General features: G+C 38.6%; 1 protein-coding gene across 4 annotated transcripts in view; it reads right to left on the bottom strand.

Moving 5' to 3' along the window:
- Positions 1–11,660, bottom strand: part of CDK17 (cyclin-dependent kinase 17) — a 55,938-nt gene that overhangs the window by 18,528 nt on the left and 25,750 nt on the right. The gene's annotated exons all lie outside the window — the stretch shown is intronic.

Below are 11,660 nucleotides of genomic sequence, written 5' to 3'. Positions count from 1 at the left end.
TCAGCAGTAAATTTTTCCAACAACAACCTGTATTATTTCTAAGATGAGGGAAACAAAATCACTTCACCTTTCAGCAAATGGGAGATGGGAGGAGATATTTTTGTGTGTGTGACTGCACTTTCTTATTATTTTCAGTTTGGCTTTAATCTCAAAGATGCCAGAAAACAAAATACCAAATACGGTCTAAAAATGGCCAGTGACCATCACAGAGATAAAAGGGCAACATATCCAGACTCTCAAAAAATGGGAAGTAATTTCCAAAACCGCAGGAATTATTTTTCAGTGAAGGTAGTTTATCCAAGTTAAAAAAAATAAACCCTGCTCAACGTCAAAGTATACAATCCACCCCTACAGATTCTACCCTGCAGTTAAGAGTACATCTCTGGAAGCATCACTGTTTTCACACTCTTCATGAGCACAGGAGGGAAACTCCATCCAGATTTCAGCTGCTGGAACTCAGATTTGATCAATTCCGACCTGAGGGCAGTTAAGCCCTTCTTGATGTTACCATTTTTCTACCTTACCTATCACCTCCAGCCTGGCATTCTGAGCTAACCTAAATGTTGGCAGCTACATCCCCATTCGATTCCCCTCAGGCTTGACCATGTGCTTCTACTCATGCCTTTGCAGCATCTTTGAACTATTTCAGCACACTAAATCAGCGGGAAACAATCTCAGGCGAAGTGCACAGCTTCCTGCCAGCTTTGTGCTCCGAACAGGTTCAGCTTAAGGTCAGACGAGCTCACAGCCTGAACGCAGGGCAAGAGAGGCAGCAGGGCAAGCCTGGGAAGCTGGCAGCCAAATTGGCTTAGGCTGACAAAGAACTGGATCATCAGCCTTTTCAAGACTTGAGATCTTCCTGAACAACTTCCAAAGCTTTCAGTGATGAGAATTTATCTGAATCATGTATATGCATGACTTGTACAGATACCTGGAGCAACAGCTAAGCAAAAAATAACAGTGAAAGATACATACTTGAAAAAAAACCCCTATGCAATTTGGCAACTAATTGCATCTCAGGTAGGACTGAAGTGCTGATATGTGTCTCTCCAGATGAGTGAATTATGTGTGTTATTCCCTTTGGCCAATGCATCCGGCTAGAAATTTTTGGAGAGATGCCAACAAAGCTCTGATTTCTGTCAGCTCATCCCCCTCTTTTCCCTATGCTCTTCACACCTCCTTAGGTACAGGGCACAAAGTTTGTTAGCTGCTTCTTCGCTGCCCAACATCAACTTCTTTGTACACCTGGAAAAATCAACATCTATTCCTCATCTTGCACAGAATCTTTTAACTGTCATTAGATGAAAAAGTGCTGTTCACAGAATGACAGCTTTGACCAACATTTTGAAGTTAAATTAAAGGAAAACAGAAAGTATGGCTCAGTTTTGGCAGCTTCCAGTTCATTAATTTTCAACTCGGGTATTTCAAAATTTTCAAAACATTGGCAACTGTAAAACTGCCTGCGTGGCTTTAGGGAGAGTGGTGGAACCAACTAATTATAGCAGGAGCTAGAAGTATTTCCTACAATAAAATGGTATTTTCCACTACAGTATTTTTCTTCTTTTTTTTTTGCTAGGTTCTGCTAGTGCCATTATTGTAATAGGCAACTAAAATTCTGTGAAGCTAGAGACATCTGAAAAGAGAAATGCCTCTCTCCTACTGAAAAGGGCTTCAGATAATGAAAAGTAAATAATTTCATCCTGTAATTTACTGCATTCTTCAGAAAATTCTAGTAGCTCTTCCAGAGAGCTGAGCTCAAAGGAAGGTGCACCATGTTGACTCAAAGAAAGCAACTTTGACATCTCACTGCAGAGTAAAACCATGAAACTGCTGGAGCAAGACAGGGATGATAGGAAAAGGACAAGTAATCAGTCTCTACTCCTCCTTCCTGTTGTAATCCCAGCTCAACACTGGACCAAAATCCTGATTTTCTTTTTCCGATGGCTCAAGAACATAAAAGAAATCAGAAATTTGACAAATACCAAGACAACAGAAGAAAAGAGCACTGAGCCAAATTTTTCAATCTAACTTGCTGAGCACAGTGGAGATCATCATTATCCTATGAATCCTGTGGCAAACTAGCTGTCTCCTACTCCTATCTATTAACTCTTACAGCACAGAAACCTCCTGTAGTGCTCTCTTCTCACTGTCCCATAGTGCTTGTTCCACAATATGTATTTTAACAGACAGATTATAGGGATGTTAACAGAGAATTTTTATAGGGATGCTGAAATCATGGACCACAACTCAAAGGACTCATGAAACACTGAGTTGATTGTACCCCAAAGCTCTTCATCTGCATGTTCTCTTCTCTCATAGCACTCATCCTTGGTGCAGCCAAAGTGGTGCTTCAAACTGAGCTCCACAGCCGCCAAGAAGCATTTCCAAGCATACAAAGCTGACGGGTATATAGGAAGGAGGAAGCAAAGGAAGCCTTCAAGCTGTGCTGGCAGTTTGAATACTGTGCCATTAACTGTGCACAGGGCCTGCCACCAGTAAACACATACCTTTCCAAATGGAGAGGAAGGGAAACAAAACAAGCCTAAGATGGTTTACAGCCACTAAAGATTGATTACCTTGGGGCTCAGCTACCATAAAAACTGCAGATAACAATATTTAAGGTACCAGAAAATATTGTAATGGAAGGCAGATGTAATTCTATTACAGAATTCCTATTCCTTCATTCTCAAAACCTCTGCTTTTGCCATTTTTGAAACAGGCAATTGCAAAACCCCTCATGACTTACTTAAGAGATCCATGTGGCATCCTCATTTCTAAATTGAGCTTAAGCTGTAAATTTACATTTGGTGCTCCACAGTAGGTGACACAGAAACTGACTAAGTACTTCCTGCTGTAAAGGCAGAAATCTATTCCAGTTTGGGTAAAAACCTCACAAGCTACAGTCTACTTTAAGCATCCAACAACCACCCTCATCCCCACCCCCTGCAATGTCTGTCTTTAAAAAACCCCAAACAGTGTACCATAACCTGAGGGGTAAAGTAGGGAGAAGCTGCTTTCAGAATTGCAATATCTGATTTTAATAGTTTTTCTCTACTTATATTTGTAATATAATGGACAATACATGACAGCAATCGCTCTTTTACCCCTCAGAAAAAGCAAGACTGTATTTATGTGCTGGAAGCCTAAATTTCTGCCATGTTGTAGAAAAAAAAAAAAAGAAAACACTATCTGCTTTCCTTAACTACTTTGAGCTGAAGAAAGGTTCTTTTCCGAGACAAAAACCATAATGATTTTTTGGAAGTTGTAGCAGGTACTTGATAAACTTTGTTCCTCTTAATGATCTACACTTCTACACTACTTGCAATACTCACTCATATTTGGCTATGTTGAAATGTCACCCAAACCAAGACTTCCTTTTAAAAACCATATACTAAAATTGTTACCTCTCGTCAGAAACCTTTTATGACACCAATATTTGAAAGATCATAAAGTTATATATAAAAAGTCTTCTTTGCATTACAACTAGCCTTTGCCTACCCGCCTAAAATAGACAAAATTAAAGAAAATAATTTAGACTACAAACCCAAATACCTGAAAGACGGAAATTACTATGTCTTGTTTGTCTGTACAACCTTAATTCCTCCCAATTTTTGCAATAATTGAAGCAACCACCTCTTGGGAAAAGCAAGCAATTATAATTAAATGCTATACAGTAACATGAAAGGGGATTCATTAGCTGTGCATGAGAGGAATAAGCACAACGTTTCCTAGTGGCTAAACAGAAAAACTGGAAACTAAAATTACATCAGTCTGACAGTTGAAAACACAGTTAATTTAACTGAGATAATGTTGAAAGAAAAGAAGCCTATTACACACCTACCAATTTTGAGCCTGAAGTCTTCAAGACCAGGCAGTCTGCTGACACCTGGGCAACCCGTCATCTGATGGCAGCATGAGACTTATTCTTGCACCATGGGCTGATCCCAGCGAACAGACAAGCCTGCACCAGTGAAGCACTCACTCCCTGCTCTTGCAGGACGCAGAGAAGACAGAAGCATGGTGAGGAAACTTATGGGTGTAGCCAAAGGCATTTTAATAGGGAAAGCAAAAGCTGTGTGCCCAAGCAGAGTGGGAAAAGGAACTGATTCACAGCTTCCCATCAGCATGCAGGTGTCCATCCACTTCCTGGAAAGCTGGGCCTCAGCAAGCACAGCAGTGACACTCAAGAGGTGGAAGACAAATGCCTTAGCCACAAATGGCCCTCCTTTCTCCCTCCTACTCCCCAGTTTTACTGCTGAGTGCCATGCCAGACAGTACAGAACAGCCCTTTAGCCAGTCTGAGTCAGCCACTGAGCTCCAGGGAAGCAACCTGGCTCCCTGCTGGCGATGAACAGCCTTTAAGAAGATGCTGGCCTTAGTGTATGAAGGTCAGAGCTGCATGTTAGATGCAACTGCCATCTCCACTCCCTCATGCTGCTCATGCAGCCAATCCACTGCAGTTCTGCTACTGCTGCTTTTCTAGCAGCAAAACCTGTTCTTCCAAACCCCATGGCTCACTGCTATTTTTGGCATGACACCAGGGTGCCAGCAACTGCAGAAAACAATGATTTTACAGAACTTCTAATTCTCTTAAATCTCTGTGGAATTCTATGAAACAATCAAAAAGAGACTTTGTGGACAGAGGACTTTGTCCACACTAATTTCAATGACCAACTGAATGTAATGACCTGTAGCATTTTTCATTAAAAAAAACAAAACCAAAAGAAAAAAAAAAAACCAAACGCCTTAAACCAAGGAAAATTACTAACCAAGAAAGCTTTTATAATGGAAACTATTAGCAGGCTGTTAAAAACACAAGCAGTTACAAGATCTTGCTACAATGCTGCTTTAAGAAGCATGTAAAATTAATGGCAAGACTGGCAATTTTCTCTGTGCTCTTTAGCTTCTGATGCTGAAGATTTTGAGATCATCAACACTACATAATTAAAGGTCTATTTTTAACAGTAATTTCGCAACCCTTTATAAATCTTCTACATTTTTGTTTATTTTTAAAGGGAATAAGTTGGAGCAACTTCCTATGTTATTTTATGTATCCTTTTTAAATATAACAGGTGTTTAACTGGTGTACACAGACCCTCAACTATGCAATCTGGCTGCATTCCTTTGTAACTCTTAAGCAAAAGTTTACTAGAATGTAAACCTCTGGCTTGTAGGGAGAGCAAAGCACTTCAGGTAAAACAAACTGTCTTTTAGAAAACTAAAATTATATTATTTTCTTGCATGTCACTCATTATTTAATTTTCCTAATGAGGTCTAATTTATGTAAAAGCTTTTGTCAATTCACAGTATTTTCTAGTTAATCCTTTCAGTTATTTTTACGGTCAACTTGCAATAAAATACATCAGTGTTTAATAAATGTGGTACTGTTAAATGCTCAAATGCCTATGGTTAACTGTATGTTACAGACTATATTCTGCAGAACATGTTCAGGCATCATTTGACGTGCTAGGGGAACTAGAACGCTCGTGGCACTTTCCCCCTCCTTCTACAACTTAAAACCACATTTTCTATCCTCATACGCGATGCTTATTCTCAAGTGTCCTTTACTATTGGTATTAATGGCAGGGAAATGCAATCTATTTTTATAATTGGTCTGAAACAAGCATCACATTTATCCTACTCTGCTCGATGGCAGATGAACATGTAAGCACTTGTGACACTAATATCACTTTGTCTTCTGTGGAGATAAACTATCCCAACTCGTGTTTATCTTTACCATCTATTTCTAATGCTAGCTCACAGCAACTGCTCTGAGAAGAGCTACACTGTCGAGCCTTTCCTTTCATCTGGCTAGCGTCCAACTGTGTTGCTGTAACTCGATGTGGATATTCTAACACCAACCACTTACACTTGGGCACAAGAGAAGGAGGCAGGCGTTTCAACTTAAATCCTACAGGTCCTGGGAGCTGAGGAAGGTAACATTATAAGTAAACAAAGATGTTGTCTAAATTAAAATGAGAACAAACAAAAGCCAACACCAAAACCCCCAAACCTAACCTGCTTTCACACATACTTGTAAATAAATAAAAAAAAATCCTAACATTTCTATATTTCTTTACTTAGAGTTCTATTTTGAACGGTCAAAAATACTGTTGCAAATATGAGCTTGACCTGCCACCCATAGTAAACCATTCACAAGAATTCAATCCTAGGGTTTTCTTACCACAGGCTGGTTTTCACATCTGACTATCAAACAACTCTCTTCCTTTGCTACCTACTCCCTTCTCATTTCCTATTCTTCATAATACAAACTCACCAGCCATTCCCCTTCCTTATTGCCTGACATGACTCATGTAATAGACCTTTTGTGCCACAGCATGACATTTTTCAGAAAGTCTCATTCTTGGTCAACAGATCAATTTTCACTTCTCTTAAATGCTGACCAAAAAAGTGTATTTTTTCACAGAATAAACCTATTTTTATTTGTGAAAGGAATACTTAACTTTTCACACTTTAAATCAGGTATTATAACAGAAAAATTTCTGCATTTCCCTAACTCACTTTTGGGGTTTTTTTTGACCAAGATGCATTACATGCTTCAGTAAATTTCCGTGAAGTTAAATAAAGATGATTCTAACTCAGGATAGAGAATGTTTGAACTCTGCGAGTTAAAACTGCTCTATAAAGAAGCAGTCGGAAACATTCACACTGTTAAGTCTGTCTTTTGATGACTCAGGTCATTATGTCTTGAACTTATACAGCACATATATACAATAAACACTAATATTTTTGACAAAGCAGAAAGAGTATAATAAAAAAATACACAACCAGAAAATTGCCCCAGGGAAAGATCTGTTGAGGTCTTTCTGAGTCCAATTATTATTACACTATGAAAAGCAGAAAAAAACCCCTACACTACTTTTATTTTTATCCTTTAGCAACTGTGCCAATTTGCAGACTGCTTCTTTCATGCTGCAGTAGCAACAATAAGTCTCTCTCAAATCTACTGGGCTACAAATGCCACTGATCTTCCAACTGCTAGGCCATTTCAGGCTGCTACCACACTCACCACTGCAGCAGGAGAAGAAAGATTCAGGCTTCTGCCAGTGAAGCAGTAAGAGGAAAAAAATAAAAGGGAGGGGGGCAATGCTGTAGCACCAAACGGCTTGTCAAAAAAAAAACTGCAAGGGAAAACCATGGTAACATCAGCCTCAGTTTACTCTTACTTGACTGTTTCATTCAGGTAACCTCACAGCTGAGTACCTCCAAACCCAGTATTTTAATGCCTGTGGCCAGATGTTCCCACCCTTTTGGATTAGAATGGGCTCTAAGCTGATGATGCAGTGATGTGGTGTAAGGAAGTCAACTGTCAGATAACTATCCCTTCAAAACAAAGTGAATAATTATCTGCTGATACAAGTTTAGGAGCCAAGGGGAGAAGGAAGCTGTTGCTGTCAGTGGATGACACAAACTACATTGCCAAGCTACATCATTATATACCCATTCTTATTGCTTTGAATCTTCAGTTTATTGATGTCACATTTCCAGGCCAATCATTACTTAAGGTATGTACTGACTATATGAGGCAGCAGACAAGTAACTGTCCACCCCTCCCTAAAATTTCAGCTTATCTTTTAGGAGTTAATATTGCTAAATTCCATCAATACAATTTTGTTACAGTCTCACAAACAAAAAAGAACTGTTATTCTAAGTCTACAGACATGAGCCTGACAGCCCAAACAATCCACTATGGATCAAATGAAAACACTCTCTTGTGTAAGCATTGCTCTGAATTAGCCTTCTCACCAGTTTTAGCGAGCACCAGTGAGAAATGTCAGCTGCGACCACAATCTGGTCACTGCTAAGTCATAGTGCTTTTGTTCACTGGAGAATACTTAATGACATCTAAAATTCTACATCATATGACCCTCTATGCAACACAGTTCAACTTCATGACATGCTTATCGCAAGAAAAACAAAAAAACCAACAAAGCTGCCAACCAAAAAAAGCCCAAACCCCAACTTTTTACTCTATCCTTTCCTTGCACTGTAGCTAGAAATGTGTATAATGTGCTTCTTCATGACACACACAGCTAACAAATTAATTTTAACACATTTTTTTTTTTAATTTAAACATCCTAACATACAACCTTATATCCACGTACTTCCTGTAGCATTTTAGTATCAAATACCACATGGAGCTTTTTTCCCCCCAAAGTTTTTTTGCCTTAGCAAATTTCAGTACATTTTTGTCAAATGACAGTTAGCACAGTTGCAGCCAACTGGATCCTCTACAGAATTATGACACGCAACAAGACTGTTAGAGGCAAAAGCAAATAGAAAAAATACCCAACCCCAAATCAGAGAACACATTCGTAAAAAACTGCGTTATTTGGTTACAGCTCTGTAGACCTCCAAGATCTTGAAGCAAAACACCAGGACACACATCCATTAAAAGAAACCTATAGCCTCCCTGCAGCACGCTATTTTAACACCTTTATAAATAGGCCTCGATTACTGTAACCAAAAAGACTATTTTAACAGCTGGCATGAGTTATCTATACCAGTTTTCCTCATACGTATACACACCCATCATCATTCCCCCACGCAACTGACAGCTTTAGCTATAATTTCATTATGATGCATAAAGTGCATTTTTTTCCTGCCTTTGGCAGAGTGATTTATATCTAAATGCTACATTTTTCCTTTATGCTTGAATGTTGTTGCTATTAATTTACTGCAAACATTAAACCACAATTAGTCAATTACTAGTCTGTTAAACTTGCGGAAAGTGTCAAAGAACCTTTTCTTCTGTTAGCAATAATGAAAATATAATCTTAAAACCCATCTACGAAGGATCTCTGCTACTTCTCACATCATAAATCCACTCTGGTTTTCAGCCAGTCTACTGAAATCAAACACAACTCAAGAAAACACACATTTTGAGCACCCAATCAAGTGGCTTCTTGTATTTGGGACAGAATTGACCCCAAATATGGAATTCTTCCATCAATTAAATCAAGAAGCTTTTTCCAATATGCTAATCAAAACAACTACACGAAACACCTTCAGGGTGCTGAATCAGATTGTGTCCACAGGCTACTTTAGACTCAGAATAAACACCACTGACCACAGACAATGCACATTCTTATCTGCTTTCTCCCCAGCAGAAACCCAGTTTGTCAGATTTGATTTTGAGATGCCAGGAAAAGACAAGGAGCCAAGTGTAATCATCGAAATATTAAGAATTCTAAGGTTTAATATCTATTTTGGGACTAGGAGTCACATTTTCCCAGCGCATCTACTATCATCAATCAACAAAGCAAGGACTTTACTGCCAGTAGTTAAAGAAAGTTATTGCCAATATCTAAAGTAGCTATGACCACTCATAAAACTGAAATAAATACTATTAAAAAAGCACAGAAAGCAGAATTGCAAGCAGATAGTTTTGCTTTCAGTTGCTTTAGCATGATTAAAAACTTATGAAATGTGCCAAGGATCTTTTCAGTAACACTTGCAACAATTAGTATTTTTTAAATTAGAATTATAGGCCAATAGGATTTTTTTCATGTAAGCAGTCAAAAAAAAGAATTCTGAACACTTGCTTTTTCAAAATACTTTTAGCAAGAATTTTAATTTCATGGATATGCAGCTTAGCCTACAGACTAGCTGAATAAAAACTGGTCTTTCATTCTTTTTTTCAAAAAAAACACAGGCATTTTTTTATTTACTTCATATCTCCCAGCAGTTTTGCAGGAAAAGGCAGAAACTGTTCAGCACAAATACAGTATTCAGAAACTGCATTCCAGGAGCTTCTATTCACAACCAATGAAACCAAAACAAAACAAATACATGTGTCATAAAACCAGTTTTGAAAAATCTGAGAAAGGAGAAAGGAAACTCAAGTGTGAGACATTAATTTTCTCTTCACAAAGTGTATAAAGACACAGGAAATTTGTGACAGATTATGCCAGAAACACTTGAAAATTATTCTTCTGTGTTTTTTTTGGGGTTTGTTATTATTTTACTGTCTCTCAGAGAACCTGTAAGGAAGTGAACTTTGAGAGTCTAAGGAAGAATCTGAAAAATAACAACAGCCATAAAAACATCATGCCTGAGTTTGTTTGCCTGACTAAATTACCACCTAACAAGATACTGCTCTGTCGCATTAGCCTCAGCACAAACTCTGCTGAAATCCAAGGTCTGACAGCTGACTTCACTTGTGGGTGCTGGGCAGTAGCAGAAGCTAACAAAGCAAGCTTTGCCTCATTTACTACTGTCCCTTCCTGATTTTTAGAATTAGATTCTCTATGTTTTCATCAGTTTCTGTAACATAGCTGTAGGAGAAAATGCCCCAAAAGAGAAAAGGCAGCATAAATTTATCAGCTTACAAGAATGAGGCGGAGAGCAAGGAAAAAAATACAATGAGAAACCAAACAGAATATATATCACTGCAAAAAAAATGCAAACTTGGACCTTTAACAGTTCTGTGTAACATTAATTTCTAACACTAGCATTCATACCATCAACAAAGCTTCAAGTACCAAAGGGGAAGTCCCATGAAGAAACTGGCTAATTCAAAATAGACTAACTTCTTGAATATGGAAATGGGAAACCTGACCTTCCTGGACAGAAGTGTGTGGCTGCAGTGCAGGGTATGAAACTGCACCCAATTACTCACTTCACATCTGACACATTCCAGTGATTACTACAGATGTGTTTTTTAGCTGGCTGAACACATCCACTATGATAACAGACTACTCCTAAATAGAACTTAAGAGGAAATCTGAGTTAGGAAAAAGGAAAATCAAAAAAGGATATATTCCATCCTTAGAGAAAGAGTATTGCCCAGTGATTGTAACCTTTCTAAAGGAAGGAGCACTTGCACGTGAAATGCAAGAATTTTAGCATCAGGATTACAAAGGTTCCTAACAGAAGGGCAAAAAAAGCATCGCTTGCTGATAACAGACAGTTACCCTTTAAAAATCTAGCAAAAGGCAGGTTAAAGTAGTCTGTTATCCAAGCTGAAACTATTTTTCTTGTTGTAGTGCCAGTTTTCTTCTGCAGAAGAAATGAAAGTCTGCTAATCAAATAGGTCAAAAGGAGGTCCATCAGTTTCATCAAAACCATACTACTAATTGAGAACATGCACTTCTGTTTTCAGAAGAGGGATTTTGAAATCACCAAGCTTTATGTGAACTTGAAAGGAGGAGTTTACAAAAATGCTAACATGTCTTCTAGTGTAACCTTGAAAAAAGCTGAGACAGCTGCCAAGCATGGCTGAATAGACAATGCAGTGACCACTGAAAAGCAAAGAGTCTTAATTGTATTCAGATTCAATTTTTAGTCTGTCTAGTACTGAAAACTTCTGGTAGGTGATCACATGCTTAGATTCACAGAAGAGACGATCAGAAAAAGAGCTATGCATTCTCAGGAGCTGGAGAGAAGGAAATTAGACATAATCCAGTAAATAAGGCAGAGCTATACAGCTGCCAAGCACAGAAGGAAGGGGGAAGCAAGCAGCTTTGCTCAGAGAAGGCACCATGTAGTACTGCCTGGTGGGGATCTAAGAGAGCCTCTTGAGTGGCAAGACACATAAGGCTGAATGCTCAGGCTGTCTTGGATTCAGTGCCCTCCTGCTACCAAATGTAACAGCAGGAGAAAATACTGTACCAACCCTGACTGAAAGCCTGGGTCAG

The sequence above is a fragment of the Acanthisitta chloris genome, unplaced genomic scaffold, assembly GCF_000695815.1.
Source record: "Acanthisitta chloris isolate BGI_N310 unplaced genomic scaffold, ASM69581v1 scaffold3659, whole genome shotgun sequence".
Lineage (NCBI taxonomy): Eukaryota > Metazoa > Chordata > Aves > Passeriformes > Acanthisittidae > Acanthisitta > Acanthisitta chloris.
This window is presented reverse-complemented; position numbering and strand designations above follow the sequence as displayed.